A 24,405-nucleotide genomic window follows, 5' to 3' on the forward strand; every position below is an offset into this window, starting at 1 on the left:
GTAGGAGGAAAAATACAATTGTTTCTCTTATCAGTTTATTTTCACCTCGGGTTCACTTTAACCACTTGTGACCAGGCCAGGCCATTTTTTACTAATCGGGCCACTGCAGCTTTAAGGCCTAGCTGCAGGGCCGCACAACTCAGCACATAAGTGATCCCCCCCCCCCCCCCCCAACAGAGCTCTCTGTTGGTGGGGTCTGATCGCTCCCCAGTTGTTGTTGTTTTTTTTTAATAAATATTTATTTTATTAGTTTTTGAATAAATTTTAACTTTTATTATATATTTTATATCCGTCCCCCCGCCAGCCAATCAGCATGATCGGCTGTCATAGGCTTCAGCCTAACATTAGAACATTATAGTTTTTGAGGTAGTTATCATTTTAGAAGTTTACAATGTTATAGTTAATAAATGTAAAAGGGTGTTTCTGCAGAGGGAGTGGTTAGGGTTAGGCACCACCAGGGGGAGTGGTTAGGGTTAGACACCACCTAGGCGGCGGTTAGTATTAGGCAACACCAGGGGGAAGCAGGAGATTTGGGCGCATGAGACAAGTGGACAAAAAGGACGCCCCATTCACTCCTATTATAAATATCGTTTACCGGGCGCTGAACAGGGAAAAAAAGGCGCCGGAGATTATTAACGTTTTAACAAACGGCGCCCGGAGATTTTTAAGGATTTATAACTATGTTTGTGATGATTTAACTTTACAAAATGAGCCCGTGACGAATAACGTTTATAAAGATACTAAATCACTATTTCTAAAACATTTCTAAAACATTATTATTCGCCCAAAAAAATTAATTACATTTTTTTATTTAAATTTTTTATTTATTAATGTCTGTAAAACATTATTATCCATAGGGGGTCTTAGGTTTAGGCACCAACAGGGGGGTCTTAGGTTTAGGCACCAACAGGGGGGTCTTAGGTTTAGGCACCAACTGGGGGGTCTTAGGTTTAGGCACCAACAGGGGGGTCTTAGGTTTAGGCACCAACTGGGGGGTCTTGGGTTTAGGCACCAACAGGGGGGTCTTAGGTTTAGGCACCAACAGGGGGGTCTTAGGTTTAGGCACCAACAGGGGGGTCTTAGGTTTAGGCACCAACTGGGGGGTCTTAGGTTTAGGCACCAACAGGGGGGTCTTAGGTTTAGGCACCAACAGGGGGGTCTTAGGTTTAGGCACCAACAGGGGGTCTAGGGGTTAGGGATAGGTACAGGGAGGGTTTTAACAAACGTAAATATAAGTTTCAGTTTACAAATACGGAAGATTAACGTTTTAAGAATTGCCAATCTCATACACATTATTTAGTGATTTATAAATTCTTAAAACACTATTTCTAAACGAAATTCTACACAATATTTCAATAAACGATAATACTGTTTATCGTTTACACCACGCGCCCTTTTTTCCCGACGCCCTTTTTTGATGTACGCACACCAGGGATGGTGGTTAGGGTTAGGCTCTAGCCTTTAACACTAATATTTATTCGTTATTATATCTCGTTTGTTTTTTGCACTAGTAAATATCATTAATAAAGCTTGGCAACGATGGTGCTCGTTATCAAATTTCGTTAATACCTGTTGCCAAATTCATTAATAAGTCGGGCCCTTTTTACGGTGCCCTTTTTTTCATGCACGCGGTTAATGTTTTATTGTCTCAGCTGAATGACAGTCTTTTAGTGTCTGAGAGCTGCAATCTAAGAACTATTGATGCTTTTTATCTATTCTTTGCACCCAGAGGCTGTTCTCTGCCAGTAGTTTTATTACTTTAATTCCTTATCAGTGAGGGTTATGCTATAGTCTGACTAGGTCCCAACTAGAAAGAAACTGTCACCTGCATACCTGAATCTTTAACTTTTTCAAGCAGAAAAATAAAAAAAAAGAAACACAGTCTAGGTATTACTTTTCTTGGCACTGTACACACACATGTTTATCTCATCATGCCACATGTCAGTTCAGGTACCCTTTCAAGTGGGTCTCTACCCAAGACATTTTTTTAGTTTTAGATAGCAGACATTTAGGTTATTATTGTTGCCAGCAGGAAGACAGCCTACTTATTACTGAAAACTAATTAATTATAAAAGAAATTATGGTTGGAACCAGGTACAAATCCTTCATGTACTGTATATATTCGACTATAAGTCTAGAAATGTAGGTCTGACTCACTGAATAAAAGTATAGGGGTTGACTTATACACGAGTCGCAGGCAATGCTGAGCACACCGAGTAATGTGTGTACTATTAGTGACATTTCCATTTGCAGCAATATATACAGGGGTAAGTGCCACTTTCTTGATGACAGAAATGCCAAGAAAGCACAGGTCTGAAAGTCCTGGCCACAACAATTAACAAGGAAAGGGGGAATGATACTGGGCTGCAGCGGGGGGATTAATTGCTGCACTTGGGGGCCTGGAGGAGTTATCAGCTGCACTTAAGGGACAGGAGGGATTAATGGCTTCAATACTGTATGCCAGTGATGGCGATTGGCGAACCTATGGCACGCGTGCCCAAGGCAGCACACGGAGCCGTCTCTGTGGGCACGCGTGCGGTGTCCGCTACCATCACTAATCCCACAACCCCCGCCGCCGAGAACTCTGCATACCGTGATGGGTTGTTCGCGGATGAGCCGGCTCTAAGAGCCGATTCTCTTCAGCGAACGAGAGGAGCCGATGCCTGCCGAGGGAAGAGCCGAAGCTCTGCCCCCACCCCCTTCCCCGCTCTGCTCACAGGGGTGTCTGGTCAGACGTCAGCACGTCCTGTCAGTGCAGGGCTTTCGGCTGGCTGCAGGAGGGTAATCGTGGAGCTGCGCGCCGCCGCTGGGAGAGAAGACGTCTGCCAGGTGAGTAAATTATTTTTTTTTGCAGGTGAAATGTTGCCCACATTGCGTTGTTTTCTGCTGAAATGTTGTCCACATTGCCTTATTTTCTGCTGACATGTTGCTCACATTGCGTTATTTTCTGCTGAAATGTTGCCCACATTGTGTTATTTTCTGCTGACATGTTGCCCACATTGCGTTATTTTCTGCTGAAATGTTGCCCACATTGTGTTATTTTCTGCTGACATGTTGCCCACATTGCGTTATTTTCTGCTGAAATGTTGCACACATTGCGTTATTTTCTGCTGAAATGTTGCCCACATTGCGTTATTTTCTGCTAAAATGCTGCCCACATTGCGTTTATTTTCTGGTGTTGCTGCATTTATTATTTAATGGTCATAGTTGGCTATATTTGCTGCTTTGGGGTTACGGTATACTAATAAATAGCATCACACAGTTTCTGTACACCCATGATGCGAATCCTCATTTCACCACATCATGGTGGAAACACTGCTTTCTTATGCCTCGCTGTTACTTCATTACATTAGCTCCGCCCATACAATGTCATGGCCACACCCATTTTCGGTATGTCACGCTATGCGTGCCGCAACTCCCCCCCCCATTGGCACTCAGTGATAAATAAGTCGATTTTGGGTCGCAATTTGGGCACTCGGCCTCTGAAAGGTTCGCCATCACTGCTGTATGCAGTGTAGTCATTAATCCCTCCTGGTCCCCAAGTGCAGCTATTAATTCTTCCTGGCCCCAAGTGCAACCATTAAATTTGCTGGGTAGACTTATATGTGAGTCAATAAAAAATTACAGCTTAAGAGGGTCAAATATTGGCATCAACTTATACACAAGATTGACTTATATTCAAGGATATACGGTAATCACTATGTGTTGGTTAAGTAGCACAGCAATTTTACTGTTACTTACAGAAGGAGTAGGTAGCATACACAATTAGCACAACCTACGTTACCCAGATTATGTGAGTGTAACTAGGGTAATGCATGGAAAGCAAGTAGCGTACCGTACATTACCCTAGTGGCACTTGCTTTACCGTACATTACCCTAGTGGCACTTGCTTTACTTAGGTAACATGGGTTGCGCTAATTGAGTAACATGTGTTGCCTCCTCAGTGTACTTAATGGTAAAATTGTGCGTACTCTCCAAGAAAAGCCAAATTATCAGTAAAACAGATAAGGAGATCTATATAATGTGAAAAACAGATAAGGATAGATGAGTTAAGTCAGATTAGGAGAAATAAGGCGAGATAATTCATAAAATATGTTTTTGCACTAACTACTATGCTACTTAAGTGCACTATATTTTTACTATTAAGGCATGGAGTTTTATACAACCTGATTTTCAAAATAAGGGATGATATACATAAAAGCAAAATGTTAAAATACACAAACAACGTAAGCCATTAATTTAACTGTAATAATACCAAGACAGCATAGCAAATGTTAAAATTTAAACACAATATCGTTCTTGAAAGGAAAAATATGTTCATTTTGCATTCAATGCGGGCACAGCATTCAAAAGAGCGGAGAGTGGCATGTTTACCACTGTTTTGCATCATCTCATCATCATCTCGTTTTTTTATGAGCACTTAGTATACATTTGGGAACTGAGAAAACCAATTGCTTTAAAATGGTATCCCAATTTACAATTCAGGGTCTCTCTTTTTTCATTTCCTATTACTTTCAATGAGAGACAGGTGTGGACCACATGCAAGCCATTTTACCACCTGAACTTATCTAATATGGAACCATGCTGTTGTAATATGTGCAGTATGCGGTTTGGCAATATCTTACAAAAATAAGCAATGTTAGGTTATCCCATGGAAAGTGTCATCTGAGTGTCAACACACTACTGCAGAACCTGCATATATTGTTCACCTTCATTGTGTTTTTCCAGATAAGCAAACTAACCATGCCATGTCTACTTATGTACCCCTATACCTTCACAGGTGCTGGCTTTTGAACTGTGCATTGATAACAAGCTAGACCAGGGGTCTCAAACTCGCGGCCCGCGGGCCATTTGCAGCCCTCGATATAATATTTTGTGGCCCTCACCGGCAAAAGCTACCTTATAGTTCGCTTCAGTGCTCCCAAGTAATCTGCCGCATCCCCGCCTCTAAACGAGGGCTGCAGAGCCCCAAAATCGCCCGGGGGGCAATCCTCCGGCATTTCCTGGAAGGGGCAGAGCTTTCAGCTTCAGCTCTGCCCCTCCTGACGTCAATCGCCGCATGGATCGCCGCCTCTTGCCGCCCCTCTCTGTGAAGGAAGAGTGAGAGGGGCCGGCAGAGGCGGCGATGCGCCGCGATTGTGAAATTCCTTATGCGGCCCAGCCTCATCCTGACTTTGCCTCCTGCGGCCCCCCAGGTAAATTGAGTTTGAGACCCCTGAGCTAGATGGTCCTCCTCCTCCTCTTTGGCTAAGAGGATGTGGGCTGAAGGATTTCTCAAATAAAATTACAATTTTGATTAGCCAGATCAAAATAGTACTTACCTTGGGAGGGGGAATGGGGAGGGGGATCCTAAAGAGGCTTCCTCCGCCCTTCTCAGCCATCCCAATCCAGAGCTGGCACCCTCGGAGAAACAGGCACTGCAATATGGACATGTGTGCACCTCGCACAGGCGCAGTAGCTGCTTTCTGCCCAGGCTCTGGCGGAAATAGCCGAGTCTGAGCGGGTCTGCTCTACTGCGCAGGGGCGAGAAATCTGCACCTGTGCAGTAGAGCATACCAGTCAGATTAGGCTAATTCCACCTGAGCCAGAGTGTAATGCAGCTTCTGCACCTGTGCAAGGTGCTTACCGTTCGAGGGACCCAATGGTGGAACCTGTAGTGCACCTGCACGATCTGCTAAAAAGCGCATGTCGGTGGACTTTCTGAGGATACATGCTGGATTGGGAATGCTAAGGAGGACGAGGGAAGCCTCATTAGTATCAAGAGACTTCCACCTTCTGAAGTAAGTACCCGCTAGGGACACTTTTTTCAACTACAGGTACTCTCTAATATGAACATTTAGTGTTCATAAAACAATAAGAGATTTGGTTTGTCATTGTACTATTTTCAGTTACACATTCTGGTTTTATTTACATTTTATTTAACAGCCCACTTTTTTGTGTGTATGTGGAAATGTTATTATAATTGCATTGGGCACATTGGAAGAAATTGCTACAAATGCAGTTTTAATAGTACAGTATATATTTCTGTAGGAGAGATGCACTTAATAATTTTCTGCTGTGTTTCTCAGAGACTTGCGGATACTTTACATCTGTCAGTAGAAATTGAGATAAAACAGACATTCTACTGAACAATAACACATTTTTATGCATCACAAATAAGTACAAAAAGTGAACAGGCTCTATTAGTAACGGACTAGACAATATTGACTATATAGATGTAGAAAATCCAGTTTTCCTTCTTCGGTACCTATCAGGAACAAGGCTTGGAATACTTACTTTACAAATGAATAGGGTTTAAAGAGAACCAGAGCTGCGTAAAATAACACGTTTTATACATACCTGGGGCTTCCTCCAGCCCCATCCGCTCGTAGAGAACTGTGACCCTACGTATCTCTCCAGCGACTACTAGAGAGATACGCAAAGAGCGCAGTTCTCTTACGTCAGACTGGCTGAAGTGACGGGACCCTGTAGTGGAGCTGCAGACAGCGGAGGATGGCGGCGTGGGAGCGATCCGAGCGGATGGGGCTGGAGGAAGCCCTAGGTATGTATGAAACTTTTTCTTTGATTCAGCTCTGGTACACTTAAGGCCTCTTGCACACTGCATGCATTTCCGATTCAGATTCCACTTTTTAATCGGTTTTTACATCCAATTTTTAATCTTTACTGCATGCTACATTTTTTGATGCGTTTTTCTGCTGAATGTATTCAGGGAAATCGGAATTAAAAATCGGAATCGGAAACGAAATCGGAAAACGGTTTTGCAGTGTGCAGGGAGCCTTAAGGTGTTATGTTTATTGGGCCATATTCTGGTAAAATGGCCCTGCACACATGGCGCATAGAAATTTAACTGACTGCAAGAAGCGCAACTTGTGTTACCTAGGTAATGCATCTATTGCTAGTGTAACACCTACATGTATAACACGTTACACTAGCAATGCATGCATTATCTAGGAATCGCATGTTGCTCTACTTGCACACTACTTCAGTTGTATAGATTTCTGTAAATTTGCTGAGTGTGCACATAAACTTTACCAGCGTTTAGTAAATATGCCCCATTGTGTCTATGAGGTTGATTAAAACATTTTACATTAAGAAATGTTCTTTCCTTATCTGTTTTAATTCATGAGTCATCTCTCCTGGGCCTCGATTTGATTCTTTTTCTTCTAAGATTTGACCCAGGAGATAACAGTTCACCACCTTTGGTTGGGGTATATTTACTAACCTTTACAATGTGCTGACAGAACATGTATAGAGTGGCAGGTTTTACCCAAATAAGGTAGCATGAAAAAAGGGTGCTACCTAAAGAGAGTCTGAAGCGAGAATAAATCTCGCTTCAGACCTCATAAATAGCAGGGGCACGTGTGCCCCTGCTAAACCGCCGCTAATCCACGGCTTAACGGGGGTCCCTGATCCCCCAAATCCTCTCCGTAATGCGGGGAGCGCTTCCTGGTTGGGGCAGGGCTAACCGCCGCAGCCCTGCCCCACGCACGTCTGTCAGCGCGTATCTCCGCCTCTCCCCCGCCCCTCTCAGTCTTCCTTAACTGAGAGGGGCGGGGGGAGAGGTGTCGATGCGCCGCTGACAGACGCGACTGGAGGCAGGGCTGCAGCCGTTAGCCCTGCCTCCAGGAACGACCAAGTCTGCGACCAAGTGTCGCAGTGGGGGGTTTGGGCGTGAAGGGACCCCCGTTTAGCGGCGCTATAGCGGCGGTTTAGCAGGGGCACACGTGCCCCTGCTAACCATGAGCTCTGAAGCAAGATTTATTCTCGCTTCAGAGTCTCTTTAAGGGTGGACGAAAAGGGCGCCGCCATAGACTTTAATGCAATTATTGTTAATACAGCAAAAAAAGCAGAAAAGAGGGTGCAGAGGGAGTGGTTAGGGTTAGGCAACACCAGGGGGAGTAGTTAGGGTTAGGCACCACCCGGGCAGCTTTTAGTTTTAGGCAACACCGGACTTGGCAGTTAGGGTTAGGCACCACTAGGGGGGTGGTTTGGATTAGGCGCCATTAGGGGAGTGGTTAGTTTTAGGCACCACCGAGGGAGGGTTCTGTGTGAGAGTAGGGTTGGGTTAAGCTGTATTGTTGAATTACATTACAATTTTTTACGTTAATATCTTTTCATTATTATTTTCCGTCTTTTTTTACGGTATTTATCATTAACCAAGTTTGACAACAATGTTTATCGTTATCGGATTTCGTCATCCAGCCGGGCCCTTTTTCATGCATGCCAAAATAGTACAACTTGCATTATACACTCTATATAAAGTGATAGTGATTTCTGAACTATGTCCCAAAGCTATCATTATCATTGTGGGCAACATGTGTTTAGCTTAAACCTTTAAATTACATCAATAAAGCTAAAGGCTTGCTTTGGACTTCTAGGTGGTGTGCACTATGCAGGGAATAATGGAAACTCAACACAAATGGAGTAGGGGTTTAATTACAAAACATGCCCCGCCATCTGAAAAAAAGCTTTGATAGGCCTTCCTGCACTCCTCCCTCTGTGGTAACCCTACAGTGAAGGTGCTCATCTGCCAGGGGTCATAAAACAAGTGTGCCCACCATGACTCCTACCTATAACAAATGGAGCCACCCTGACTATGCCTACATATAACAAATGGAGCCACCCTGACTATGCCTACATATAACAAATGGAGCCACCCTGACTAGGCCTACATATAACAAATGGAGCCACCCTGACTAGGCCTACATATAACAAATGGAGCCACCCTGACTAGGCCTACATATAACAAATGGAGCCACCCTGACTAGGCCTACATATAACAAATGGAGCCACCCTGACTATGCCTACATATAACAAATAGAGCCACCCTGACTATGCCTACATATAACAAATGGAGCCACCCTGACTAGGCCTACATATAACAAATGGAGCCACCCTGACTAGGCCTACATATATCAAATGGGCCCACCCTGACTCCGCCTACCTTTAACCTTTAACAAGTGGGCCACCATGTCTCCATCTATCTATAACAAGTGGACCACCATGACTCCGTCTATCTATAACAAGTGGGCAACCATAACTCCGTCTATCTATAACAAGTGAGACCACCATGACTCTGCTTACCTATAACAAGTGGGCCACCATGTCTCCATCTATCTCTAACAAGTGGGCCTCTATTACTCCATCTATCTATAACAAGTGGGCCACCATAACTCCGTCTATCCATAACAAGTGAGGCCACCATGACTCCACCTACCTACAACAAGTAGGAATAATCGATGATATGCAAATATTTCAGAATTTATGCAAATGTATGTACATTTTTAAGCAAATATATGCAGCTTGAAATTGGACCAATCCAATTAAACCTGGGTGGGACTTGATTGGTCCATTTTCGAGCTGCATATATTTGTATAACAAACTTACATACATTTGCATACATTCAGAAATATTTGCATTGATCATCCCTAATAATAAATTGAGGCCAATCTGACTTCGGCTACCTATAACAAGTGTGGCCGCTGCTCTTAGGGAAAGCCTATATGAGAGGGCGATTGGAAATAACCAAAGGGAGGCTCTCTTTGCTGACTGATTCCGGTCATTTTGTACTGTTAGTGGCCTGAGGAAGCGGGCTCAGACCTGTGAAACGCGTTGCCTGTGCTAAATAAAAATCTTTCGTAATTTACAAAGATTTCGTCATTGAGGTAAGACACCTCATTTTCTTTTTCACTTTTAAACTGTTTTTAGAAGCTTTTATTCAAACGGGGTGCCTCTTCCCCCCTAATGTACCTCTGAAAAAAGGTTATAAATTAATAGCAAGCTATTACATTCAGCACAGTTTGAAAATAATATCTCCCTTTACTATAAATGTAAGTCTGGCGTTCTTCTCCAGCCTCCTCCTGGTGGATCTGATTCCTGCTCGTAGCTCTGCCGCGCGGCGTTTCTGTCACCATTCTGCTTCCAACTCACGCAATCAATTTCCTTAATTAGTTTTTAATCAGAAAAAGATTACCAGGTAGCTATGAGTACAAGACATGTAGGTTCTTCATTACCATGCAAGGGAGATTTTTCTTATGTAATAAGACAGTCTCTGTAGGTCTGATCAAGGAGCACATAAATTCAGCAATTTATCAGGAGATAATTCTGTCTCCGCTTCTATTCTAGACTCCCTCCTGCCACAGGGAGTTTTCCTCAATTGCCTTCTCCTGCTTCAGATTGGAGAAAACCCGCACAGGGGGCAGGAAAAGGTCATCGTGGGCAGCGCTGACCGCTGGGGAATTGGTTTGCATACTCTTTTTCTTTAGCAAAATTGTCAATGTTATTTTAGCTCAATGTAAATGTTCTCAGTTTATTCCAAAGTAAGACATGCAAGAAAAGAACAATATCGCTGCACAGATGAGGCATTTTACAGCCCAACTGGCTTCAACTCTTAAAGTAAAATACCACTATAATTAGAACGAATTCCATGACATATATCGGTGCTGCATGATTCATTTTGTAAAATAGACAGGGATTACGCGGTTTTGGTAAATCCGATACAATGCTATGGAGAAACGCATTTCTTGTTCTCACATCTGCTGGTAGAGGCTCTGCAGCACATACCTTATGTGCCTTTGTGTACACTTGTGTTTGGACTCTAGTGTTGGAGATGATGGGGAGAAGGCACATGGAAGAGCCCAGGGCCGTACCTACAGGGGAGCAACCATTGCAACTGCAGGGGGCCCAGAGCTGTTAGGGGGCCCCAACTACTACTTCGCTCCTTCCAATATAGGGGCCCATCCATCCTTCAGATCAGGTGTTTTTGTGGCTACACTTGTGAAGATTATGATGCCCACACTCGTTTTCTGCCCCGTGCAAGATGGGCTCCAAGGCTGTGAGGGTCTACAAGGGTAGGCAAGTGAGAGGATGTAAACATTGGGGGACCCCATCAAAATTTTGCTGGAGAGCCCCATGACTTGTAGTTACACCTCTGGAAGAGTACTCAACAGCGATTTAGAGAAGTCACGGGACAGAAGAAAATCGCACCAAAGAATGGGCGAATGTAACCTTTGTTACCAGCACTTTGTAAGTCGGTTGTCCTAAAATCGAACGCTGTTAGCCTTGCCTTCCACTGGTTGAACAATATCTTCCATCTGTGTTATCGTCCGATTGTATTGATTTTTTTGTATTAACACCGCTGCTAAGTTCATGTAAATTTGGCCCCACCCATGACCAAGTCCACATTCTGTTGCATGGACACACCCATGTTTTGGAGTGGCCCCAGATCCTTCAGGATCCTAGCAACACCCGTGATGAGTAGTGTTTCTGTCACACCCAAGAACTACCCGTGATGGCCAAGTATTTGAGTGCCAGAACGCTTTGTAATTTTTGGATTAGGTTCACGTTACGAAACAATTTGTACTGAAGTGCATCAGCCATATGCTTTTATTGTTTTTGAGGTTTTTTTCTTTATATTGGAAGATTTTACATTAAACTATAGACTGTTGTCCAGCTTCCTGAGAGCGTGTTCATTTCAGGAGCATTCAGAAGAGAGCCGACCTTGTACCTTGTCACGCATGCTTATGTAGACGGGGGTACTGAGGGGGCTGAGCTGTCTGTAAGCTGTAAGTGTACAAAGATGCAAGTGATGCACATTAATCAGCTCTTTTTTATCTGGGAAATTCTTTTGATCATAAAACATGTACAATATCAAAAGTTTCTCTATTGTCAGCACCGAGAGTACAAAAGGGTACAATGTACAGCTTAATTTGACCTGCTCGTCTTCATAGCATAACACACTCAAAGTGATTAGCAGTTGATGTTCTAACTACAAGATCAATAGGTGGAACTGTCTCACCCATTTTTTTTTAGTGGTGCAGTCCCAGAGCGTAATACCGTCACTGTCAGAATAACCCTGCTGAACAGTAACAGAGAGGGAACAAGCTAAAAAAGATAAGAAAAAATATAAAAGCGTTTTTTGAAGTTATAATAGAAAACTATAGTTAATATTTTTATTTATAGCGCATCTTCTGCAGCGCTGTACAGAGTATGTTGGCTTGTCACTTAAGTACCCCTCAGAGGGGCTCACAATCTAATCCCTACCATAGTCATATGTCTATGTATGTATCGTGTAGTGGGAGGATACCAGAGTACCCAGAGGAAACCCAGAGGAGACACGGGGAGAACATACAGTCTCTGTGCAAATAGTGCCCTAGCTGGGATGTGAACCGGGGACCCAGCGCTGCAAGCTAACCACTATGACACCATGCTGCTCAGTTGGATGAAGGTTAGAAACTAATATGATGGACTTCAGGTTGGCAACATAAGGGTTGAGGCACTTAAAGTGGTATAAAATTCGGAATTTCCTCTTTGGTCTAAAACAGGCTTCTCAACCAGGGTTCCCTGGTGCCCCGGGGTTCCTTGAGTAGTCTGCAGGGGTTCCTTGGCATTTTACCCCTTTGTGAGGGTTGTGGTAAGTATCATAGAGAGAACACCATAATAGGGGGTACTGTAAAAAGAAGCACTAAATTGGGAGTCAGAATAATAATGAGCACATTAATAAAAAGCACTAGAATAAGGAGACATTACAATGAAGAACACAGTAAAGACCATGCCAGGGGTTCCTTAAGATCCCAAAAATTACTTGCAGTGGTTCTTTAGAATCCAAAACATATTTGCAGGGTTCCTCTAGGCTAAAAAAAAGTTGAGAAAGGCTGGTCTAAAAGATTATTTACAGCAAAAAAAATCCACTAACACGGAAAAAAAATTGTAGCGCAACAGCATTCAAACAGTTAAACACAGCACTTTGTTCTACAGTTGAAAGCTCCTTGCTTCAGTGGGCAACTTCTGGCCACATCCGAAGAGGTGATAACATTATCTTTTGTTTACATTCTGTGTCAGATACATTTTCTAAACATTAACAAACTGCAAAAACTAAGCTGCACTGAGCTGAGGAGCAGAAAGCGCTGTGAAGTGGTCACTAGATAGATTTTAATATATAAATACAGCAGCTATGCAACAAAATGCAATGGCAGCTTTCGGAGCAGATAAACTGTACTTTGGAAATTTGTAATTTGGAAAACAGACATTCTTGCTTGTGCCCAAAAGCAAGTATGATAACTGTATGGGTAATAAAAGGTAGGAAAACACATTTATTGAATGTTATGTCAGAGTTTTATGCCACTTTAACGTCAAAGCTCATGCACTAAAAAATGCTATTTTCTTATTACCGTAGCAATGTACATGTTACCCCAGTACTATGGGTTGCACTACTCAAAAGGTAAACTTGCTGAGCTCTGTCTCCGCATGCCAAATTTATCAGCTTTCAGTGCACCAACCAGGGGCATTGCTAGCCCCAAAGATCAGTGGCACGTGCCTTAGATCTTTTCTGTGTTGCCCTGGATATACCCAAGGCAGAGTCAGGCAACAGGTGGCAGTACTCGTCTCTGGCTGCTTGGTCTCCAGATTCTGCAGATGTCCCTTCTGGGCTTCTTCCCTTAGTGTCTGAGAAGGAATCAGAAGCTAGCGCTCCTAGCGTCTGATTCTCAGATGCTAGGGGGAGAATCTACAGAGGATCTCTCCAGACTTGGAGAGCGGATGGAGGAGATGAGTAATTCTGCCTGCTGTGCTACTCTGCTGGTAAAGGGGGTTTGGGAGTAGGAACAGTGAGAGCACACCCAACGATGCACGCTCCCTATGAAGACTCCACAGCTTCCAGAATGTCACCAGTATGCCCCGTAGAGGCACCACAGCACCCAGCATAGCATCACAGCACCCAGCATGGCACCACACAGCACCTCGCATTCATTTTTTTTTGTATTAATGGAGAGGGGGGCTTCATCCAACATTTTGCTGGGTAGGCCCGCTCATGAGGCGGGGTAAAACTTTTGCCTCAGGCGGCAAAGTTCTAGGGGCAGCATTCGCCCGTCCGTGGGTGCGGGGGGGGGGGGGGGCGGCCGCCAAGCTGGAGGGGTAGCTGGCAGGACGGGGGTATTGGGCCTAGCAGTGGGGAGGGGGTCGGACCCCCCCCCCCCTCCCTCGCCTGCGTCCCCCGATCTGCGCTCCCATCCAGCTTTAAATGTAGAGTAAGCAGCCGACAGACATTAAGAGGCACGGGCAGGGGATCACTCACCTCTTCCTCGTTCCAGCGTGCGCTCCACTGACGTCACTTTTGCAACACCGCCCACTGTATTGTACTTGGCCGGCGTTGCAGGAAGTGACGTCAGTGGAGCGCACGTTGGAACGAGGAAGAGGTGAGTGATCCCCCGCCCGTGCCTCTTACTGTCTGTCGGCTGCTTACTCTACATTTAAAGCTGGAGGGAAGCGCAGATCGGGGGACCCAGGCGAGGGAGGGGGGGCCCGACCCCCCTCCCCACCACTAGGCCCAATACCCCGTCCTGCCAGCTACCCCTCCAGCTCGGCGGCCCCCCAAGGGGGGGGGGAGGGGGTGGGCGGCAATTTTTTCAAAATTTGCCTTAGGCGGCAAAAAGTCTAGGGCCGGCCCTGGGTAGGCCTACTAAGACCGCTGTTAAGTTGATGTACCTTTGGCTCCACCCATGACCACACCCACATTCTGGTGCGTGGCTACACCTATTTTTTAGCTGGAATGCCCAAAAGTGTCCCGGATCATATCAACGCCTATGGCACCAACCCCATAGTTTGGACTATGAATGTGTTAAAGATATGTTCAAATGTTATTACAAGATTAATACACATTGCTAGGTTACTGCAATAGGGACAGCTATGATCACGAAGACTGACAACAATGAAGTTACCATTTCAGTTATTTTGTATACGGTTCTACCACTAGGGATCAGCATTCAGAGGTAAACCAAGCCTCTGACTAGGGATGGTCAATGAAATGCAAATAATTCCAAGTAGATGCAGGATTATGCAAATTTTGTATGTAAATGTATGCAGTCTAAAAGTGGATTCATCAAATTCCACATCGGCAGGATTCAATTGTCCCATTTTCAAAGGTAATACGTTTGCATTAAATGAGGTCTATAATCCTGCATCAACTCTGAATTATTTGCATCTCATTGACTATCTCAACCTCTGACTGATAAATCATGTGTAAAAATCACATCAGTATACCTTTATACCTTTGTGTCCTGTATATCCGTTTCTTACACAAGAAATTATGTTTGTTTCAACATTTTTTAGCAATCAGAACATTTAAAGAGACTCTGAAGTCTCATAAAAATCATGTTTTTATATTAAAAATCTGTTTAACATGATTGCCCAAACTAAAACGCAGCATCCCCATGGCTGAAATCTAACTAAATCCCCCCAAACTCAACCCCCCCCCCCCCCCCCCGCAAAATCCACGACTTTCTTGGTAGTGGATTTTGCTACCCCGGGAGGTAGAGCTTTCAGCTGCAGCTCTGCCTCCATGCGAGTCAATCCACGTGTATCTCCGCCTCTCCCCCGCCCCTCTCAGTGAAAGAAGATGAGAGGGGCAGGCGGAGGCGGCGATCTGCGCTGATAGACGAGTGTAGAGGCAGAGCTGCAGCCGAAAGCTCTGCCTCTCACAGAAGCGCTCCCCGTAATGTGCCCCTGGAAGTTTTGGGGGATTTAGTTAGAGTTCAGCCACAGGGATGCGGCGTTTTAGTTAGGGCTTTGATGTTAAAAAGATTTTTAATATAAAAACATGGATTTTATGAGACTTCAGTCTCTCTTTAAATGCAATGTTCAGAATATCTGAATGCATGTGCTTAGCCTGCTGTGTTTGATCCTCCTAGTTGCTTCTTTTATTTCCTGATGAAGTGGGTGAAAGCCATCAAAACGTGTTGCCTGTTTGGAGCTTTTTTTAATTAAAGACTATTTGATGCCAAACCTTGACTTTTTGAGTCTATATTGTGGAAGGTAAGTCCACCACTACCTCCTATTTTTAAGCTGTTTTTATTTTTTTAGAATAGTTTATCCTATTTTGGCACCTCTGTATCCAGCTGCTTGTTTTATTTTTTGAAATGATTGTGTATAATATCAACCGATGGGCACTGTTTATTTAGGTGTTTGTAAAATTATATTTTAAGCTGTGGGTAATAGAGGCAATAAAAAGGTATTTGAAAAAATGTACTGCCCTGTGTAACTATTGACCAAGAAGCAGCACAACAGTTGCCTGCAGGGAAAGGGTTACAGTGGACATGCAAAGAGGCCTTGGAATAACTGGCTGACTTCACACTGCATGCAGCGAGATAATTAAGAAAACAATTCAATCTCATTAGTAAATGTGATGGGGTCTGGAAAAGAGAGATGCCAAAGTAATTGAAATAAGCACACCCCTCCAGGGAGGAAGGTCACTGGCCCTCTAACAGACCACTGGCCTCTCTGAAATGATTCCAGCCTTTCACTGGAGGGAGAACAAAGGCATGGAGCTGAATGATACAGATGCAAGGAAGACATATTTCTGGCTTTATTGAATAGCGTTTAGGAATAAAGCAAAACAGTAAGCGTGAACTTCGGTGCACGCAGTTTCCCTGTCCAGTGACAGCACAATACTATGTTCTCCACCTCAGCAATATTATCATCTCTCTTCTCCTTATCGCTGGATTTGAGTCAAGGCCACAAAGGTCATGGCCTAGGGCCCCAGGAAGCAAGGGGCAGGAAGTGGGCTGGCACACTCAGGCAGTTAAACTTATGTAAACTAAAGCGGTCACAGACCCGGTCCATGGCTGTCTTGTTTCCATAGGGCTTATAATTCGAGTACAGCAAAGAAAAGGGGAAGCATAGGACAGGGGAGCATAGGACGGGGGAGCTCAAAGACCAGGGGAGACACAGTGAGTGGACAGGGTGGTGGGGTTTAAAAGGGCCTTGGACAGTTAATGTACAAATCCGGCCATGCTTCGCCTCCACCACTGCAATATAATCACCTCTCTTCTACGCCATCAACCCCAGTATCACCACCTCTCTTCTTCTCCAACACTGCAATATTGACAGAGGCGCTAAGCTTGTACTGAGAACGTATGAGTGGATTGTACTCCAATTTTATTGTCTGATGAAGTGAGATGTGCCCACGAAATGTGTTGCATCTATCAGGAGTATGCAAATAAATTGCTTTTGTTGAATTGGCCCCTACAACTGTACAACTGTACAATAAGTGTGTCCACCCCTGGTGGAGGGGACTTGGTTCCCTTTTTTCCGATCTACAGAGAGCGACTTCTTAATCCTGAGTGGGGACAGGTCTAATACTCCCCACCTGCCTTCAAAGTGGTTGCCTGATACGGTAACCCAGATTTGTGAGTATAACATTATATTTCTCCATCTATACCCATAAGTTACAGTGCATACTACACTATATTGGGCTCTCTGTGTTCCCCCTCCTTAACTGCAATATCATGACCTCTTTTCTCCTCCAACACTGCAATATAATCACCTCTCTTCTCCTCCAACACTGCAATATAATCACCCCTCTTCTCCACCAACACTGCAATATCATCACCCCTCTTCTCCTCCAACACTGCAATATCATCACCCCAGTGGCGTAGCTTTAGAGCTATGGGCCCCGGTGTGAGTTTTACATGGGGCCCGTCCCAGCACTCTATATATAACACTTGATACGGCGCAACAAAACCTGCCTTGGTCATACATAGTATTAGAGGTGCAAGAATCGGATGGGCAACAGTTTGTTAATGATTACTACGATTCAAAGAATCTATAGAGGTGATTATTACCACCACAGGACCAATAAACAGCTAATGCTTTGGTTTAGGAAGGGCCCCATGGGGCTCCTCTGGCCCAAGGGCCCCGATGCGGTCGCTACCTCTGCAACCCCTATTGCTACGCCCCTGCATCACCCCTCTACTCCTCCAACACTGCAATATCATCATCTCTCTTCTCCTCCAACACTGCAATATCATCACCTCTCTTCTCCTCCAACTCTGCAATATATCACCTCTTTTCTCCTTCAACACTGCAATATCCTCACCTCCTTTCTCCTCCAATGCTGCAATATTCTCACCTCCCATCTCCTCCAACACTGCAATATTATCTCCTCTCTTCTCTCTTAACACTGCAATATCATCACCTCCCTTCTCCTCCAACACTGCAATATCATCACCTCCCTTCTCCTCCAACACTGCAATATCATCACCTCTCTTCTTCTCCAACACTGCAATATCATCACCTCTCTTCTCCTCCAACTCTGCAATATATCACCTTTTTTCTCCTTCAACACTGCAATATCCTCACCTCTCTTCTCCTCCAATGCTGCAATATTCTCACCTCCCATCTCCTCCAACACTGCAATATCATCACCTCTCTTCTCTCTTAACACTGCAATATCATCACCTCTCTTCTCCTCCAACACCGCAATATCATCACCCCTCTTCTTCTCCAACACTGCAATATCATAACCCCTCTTCTCCAACACTGCAATATCATCACCTCCCTTCTCCTCCAACACTGCAATATCATCACCTCTCTTCTCCTCCAACACTGCAATATCATCACCTCCCTTCTCCTCCAACACTGCAATATCATCACCTCCCTTCTCCTTCAACACCGCAATATTCTCACCTCTCTTCTCCTCCAACACTGCATATCATCACCTCTCTTCTCCTCCAACACTGCAATATCATCACCTCTCTTCTTCTCCAACACTGCAATATCATCACCCTTCTTCTCCTCCAACACTGCAATATCATCATCTCTTTTCTCCTCCAACTCTGCAATATCATCACCTCTCTTCTCCAACACTGCAATATCATCACCTCTCTTCTCCTCCAACACTGCAATATCATCACCTCTGTTCTCCTCCAACACTGCAATATCATCACCTCTCTTCTCCTCCAGCACTGCAATATCATCACCTCTCTTCTTCTCCAACACTGCAATATCATCACCTCTCTTCTCCTCCAACACTGCAATATCATCACCTCTCTTCTCCTCCAACACTGCAATATCATCACCTCTGTTCTCCTCCAACACTGCAATATCATCACCTCCCTTCTCCTCCTCCAACACTGCAATATCATCACCTCTCTTCTTCTCCAACACTGCAATATCATCACCTCTCTTCTCCTCCAACTCTGCAATATATCACCTTTTTTCTCCTTCAACACTGCAATATCCTCACCTCTCTTCTCCTCCAATGCTGCAATATTCTCACCTCCCATCTCCTCCAACACTGCAATATCATCACCTCTCTTCTCTCTTAACACTGCAATATCATCACCTCTCTTCTCCTCCAACACCGCAATATCATCACCCCTCTTCTTCTCCAACACTGCAATATCATAACCCCTCTTCTCCAACACTGCAATATCATCACCTCCCTTCTCCTCCAACACTGCAATATCATCACCTCTCTTCTCCTCCAACACTGCAATATCATCACCTCCCTTCTCCTCCAACACTGCAATATCATCACCTCCCTTCTCCTTCAACACCGCAATATTCTCACCTCTCTTCTCCTCCAACACTGCATATCATCACCTCTCTTCTCCTCCAACACTGCAATATCATCACCTCTCTTCTTCTCCAACACTGCAATATCATCACCCTTCTTCTCCTCCAACACTGCAATATCATCATCTCTTTTCTCCTCCCACACTGCAATATCATCATCTCTCTTCTCCTCCCACACTAAAATATCATCACCTTTCTTCTTCTCCAACACTGCAATATCATCACCCCTCCTCTCAGTAAACACTGCAATATCATCACCCCTCCTCTCAGTAAACACTGCAATATCATCACCTCTCTTCTCCTCCAACACTGCCATATCATCACCCCTCTTCTCCTCCAACAATGCAATATCATCACCTCTGTTCTCCTCCAACACTGCAATATCATCACCTCTCTTCTTCTCCAACACTGCAATATCATCATCTCTTTTCTCCTCCAACCCGCAATATCATCACCTCTCTTCTCCTCCAACACTGCAATATCATCACCCCTCTTCTCCTCCAACACTGCAATATCATCACCTCTGTTCTCCTCCAACCCTGCAATATCATCACCTCTCTTCTCCTCCAACACTGCAATATCATCACCTCTCTTCTCCTCCAACACTGCAATATCATAACCCCTCTTCTCCTCCAACACTGCAATATCATCACCTCTGTTCTCCTCCAACCCTGCAATATCATCACCTCTGTTCTCCTCTAACCCTGCAATATCATCACCTCTCTTCTCCTCCAACACTGCAATATCATCACCTCTCTTCTCCTCCAACACTACAATATTATCACCTCTCTTCTCATCCAACACTGCAATATCATCACCTCTCTTCTCCTCTAACAGTGCAATATCATCACCTCTCTTCTCCTCCAACACTGCAATATCATCACCCCTCTTCTCCTCCAACACTGCAATATCATCATCTATTTTCTTCTCCAACACTGCAATATCATCACCTCTCTTCTCCTCCAACACTGCAATATCATCATCTCTTTTCTCCTCCAACTCTGCAATATCATCACCTCTCTTCTCCTCCAACACTGCAATATCATAACCTCTCTTCTCCTCCAGCACTGCAATATCATCACCTCTCTTCTCCTCCAACACTGCAATATCATCATCTCTTTTCTCCTCCAACTCTGCAATATCATCACCTCTCTTCTCCTCCAACACTGCAATATCATCACCTCTCTTCTCCTCCAACACTGCAATATCATCACCTCTGTTCTCCTCCAACACTGCAATATCATCACCTCTCTTCTTCTCCAACACTGCAATATCATCATCTCTTTTCTCCTCCAACTCTGCAATATCATCACCTCTCTTCTCCTCCAACACTGCAATATCATAACCCCTCTTCTCCTCCAACACTGCAATATCATCACCTCTGTTCTCCTCCAACCCTGCAATATCATCACCTCTGTTCTCCTCTAACCCTGCAATATCATCACCTCTCTTCTCCTCCAACACTGCAATATCATCACCTCTCTTCTCCTCCAACACTACAATATTATCACCTCTCTTCTCATCCAACACTGCAATATCATCACCTCTCTTCTCCTCTAACAGTGCAATATCATCACCTCTCTTCTCCTCCAACACTGCAATATCATCACCTCTCTTCTTCTCCAACACTGCAATATCATCATCTATTTTCTTCTCCAACACTGCAATATCATCACCTCTCTTCTCCTCCAACACTGCAATATCATCACCTCTCTTCTCCTCCAACATTGCAATATCATCACCTCTGTTCTCCTCCAACACTGCAATATCATCACCTCTCTTCTTCTCCAACACTGCAATATCATCATCTCTTTTCTCCTCCAACTCTGCAATATCATCACCTCTCTTCTTTTCCAACACTGCAATATCATCACCTCTCTTCTCCTCCAACACTGCAATATCATCACCTCTCTTCTCCTCCAGCACTGCAATATCATCACCTCTCTTCTTCTCCAACACTGCAATATCATCACTCTTCTTCTCCTCCAACACTGCAATATCATCATCTCTTTTCTCCTCCAACTCTGCAATATCATCACCTCTCTTCTCCTCCAACACTGCAATATCATCACCTCTCTTCTCCTCCAACACTGCAATATCATCACCTCTGTTCTCCTCCAACACTGCAATATCATCACCTCTCTTCTTCTCCAACACTGCAATATCATCATCTCTTTTCTCCTCCAACTCTGCAATATCATCACCTCTCTTCTCCTCCAACACTGCAATATCATCACCTCTCTTCTCCTCCAACACTGCAATATCATCACCTCTCTTCTCCTCCAACACTGCAATATCATCACCTCTCTTCTCCTCCAACACTGCAATATCATCACCTCCCTTCTCCTCCAACACTGCAATATCATCACCTCCCTTCTCCTCCAACACCGCAATATTCTCACCTCTCTTCTTCTCCAACACTGCAATATCATCACCTCTCTTCTCCAACACTGCAATATCATCACCTCTCTTCTCCTCCAACACTGCAATATCATCACCTCTCTTCTCCTCCAACACTGCAATATCATCACCTCTCTTCTCCTCCAACACTGCAATATCATCACCCCTCTTCTCCTCCAACACTGCAATATCATCACCTCTCTTCTCCTCCAACACTGCAATATCATCACCTCTCTTCTCCTCCAACACTACAATATCATCACCCCTCTTCTCCTCCAGCACTGCAATATCATCACCTCTTTTCTCCTCCAACTCTGCAATATCATCACCTCTCTTCTCCTCCAACACTACAATATCATCACCCCTCTTCTCCTCCAGCACTGCAATATCATCACCTCTCTTCTCCTCCAACACTGCAATATCATCACCTCTCTTCTTCTCCAACTCTGCAATATATCACCTTTTTTCTCCTTCAACACTGCAATATCCTCACCTCTCTTCTCCTCCAATGCTGCAATATTCTCACCTCCCATCTCCTCCAACACTGCAATATCATCACCTCTCTTCTCTCTTAACACTGCAATATCATCACCTCTCTTCTCCTCCAACACCACAATATCATCACCCCTCTTCTTCTCCAACACTGCAATATCATAACCCCTCTTCTCCAACACTGCAATATCATCCTCTTCCTTCTCCTCCAACACTGCAATATCATCACCTCTCTTCTCCTCCAACACTGCAATATCATCACCTCCCTTCTCCTCCGACACCGCAATATTCTCACCTCTCTTCTCCTCTAACACTGCAATATCATCACCTCTCTTCTCCAACACTGCAATATCATAACCTCTCTTCTCCTCCAACACTGCAATATCATCACCTCTCTTCTTCTCCAACACTGCAATATCATTACCTTCTTCTCCAACACTGCAATATCATCACCCCTCTTCTCCTCCAACACTGCAATATCATCATCTCTTTTCTCCTCCAACTCTGCAATATCATCACCTCTCTTCTCCTCCAACACTGCAATATCATCACCTCTCTTCTCCTCCAACACTGCAATATCATCACCTCTGTTCTCCTCCAACACTGCAATATCATCACCTCTCTTCTTCTCCAACACTGCAATATCATCATCTCTTTTCTCCTCCAACTCTGCAATATCATCACCTCTCTTCTCCTCCAACACTGCAATATCATCACCTCTCTTCTCCTCCAACACTGCAATATCATCACCTCCCTTCTCCTCCAACACTGCAATATCATCACCTCTCTTCTCCTCCAACACTGCAATATCACCACCTTTCTTCTTCTCCAACACTGCAATATCATTAGCCCTCTTCTTCTCTAACACTGCAATATCATCACCTCTCTTCTCCTCCAACACTGCAATATCATCATCTCTCTTCTTCTCCAACACTAAAATATCATCATCTCTCTTCTCCTCCCACACTGCAATATCATCATCTCTCTTCTCCTCCCACACTAAAATATCATCACCTTTCTTCTTCTCCAACACTGCAATATCATCACCCCTCCTCTCAGTAAACACTGCAATATCATCACCCCTCCTCTCAGTAAACACTGCAATATCATCACCTCTCTTCTCCTCCAACACTGCAATATCATCACCCCTCTTCTCCTCCAACACTGCAATATCATCACCTCTGTTCTCCTCCAACCCTGCAATATCATCACCTCTCTTCTCCTCCAACACTGCAATATCATCACCTCTCTTCTCCTCCAACACTGCAATATCATAACCCCTCTTCTCCTCCAACACTGCAATATCATCACCTCTGTTCTCCTCCAACCCTGCAATATCATCACCTCTGTTCTCCTCCAACCCTGCAATATCATCACCTCTCTTCTCCTCCAACACTGCAATATCATCACCTCTCTTCTCCTCCAACACTACAATATCATCACCTCTCTTCTCATCCAACACTGCAATATCATCACCTCTCTTTTCCTCTAACAGTGCAATATCATCACCTCTCTTCTCCTCCAACACTGCAATATCATCACCCCTCTTCTCCTCCAACACTGCAATATCATCATCTCTTTTCTTCTCCAACACTGCAATATCATCACCTCTCTTCTCCTCCAACACTGCAATATCATCACCTCTCTTCTCCTCCAACACTGCAATATCATCATCTCTTTTCTCCTCCAACACTGCAAAATCATCACCTTTCTTCTCCTCCAACACTGCAATATCATCATCTCTCTTCTCCTCCAACACTAAAATATCATCATCTCTCTTCTCCTCCCACACTGCAATATCATCATCTCTCTTCTCCTCCCACACTAAAATATCATCACCTCTCTTCTTCTCCAACACTGCAATATCATCACCCCTCCTCTCAGTAAACACTGCAATATCATCACCCCTCCTCTCAGTAAACACTGCAATATCATCACCTCTCTGTTCCTCCAACATTTTTTTTTACTCCTAGCCGAGCAGCATGTCCTGTTCTATAGAAAGGGGAGGGGAATGGACAACCCACACCACACTGCAGATATTTCCTTTAAGTTTCCACAAGGGAAAAGGCAGTAGGCAGTAGAATAGGCAGGGGAAGTAAAACATATAAACAGAATGCTGTGTTGGATGCTATGACTTTAGATTTTCAGCATCAGAATTGACCT

At 44.3% G+C, this 24,405-nt stretch overlaps 1 protein-coding gene and 1 long non-coding RNA gene across 3 annotated transcripts in view; both read right to left on the minus strand.

Moving 5' to 3' along the window:
• CHST13 (carbohydrate sulfotransferase 13) overlaps positions 1 to 24,405 on the minus strand; it is an 841,732-nt gene that overhangs the window by 695,142 nt on the left and 122,185 nt on the right. The gene's annotated exons all lie outside the window — the stretch shown is intronic.
• Positions 1 to 24,405, minus strand: part of LOC137531639 (uncharacterized) — a 122,790-nt gene that overhangs the window by 1,153 nt on the left and 97,232 nt on the right. The gene's annotated exons all lie outside the window — the stretch shown is intronic.

Source organism: Hyperolius riggenbachi, chromosome 9 (assembly GCF_040937935.1).
Source record: "Hyperolius riggenbachi isolate aHypRig1 chromosome 9, aHypRig1.pri, whole genome shotgun sequence".
Taxonomy (NCBI): Eukaryota; Metazoa; Chordata; class Amphibia; order Anura; family Hyperoliidae; genus Hyperolius; species Hyperolius riggenbachi.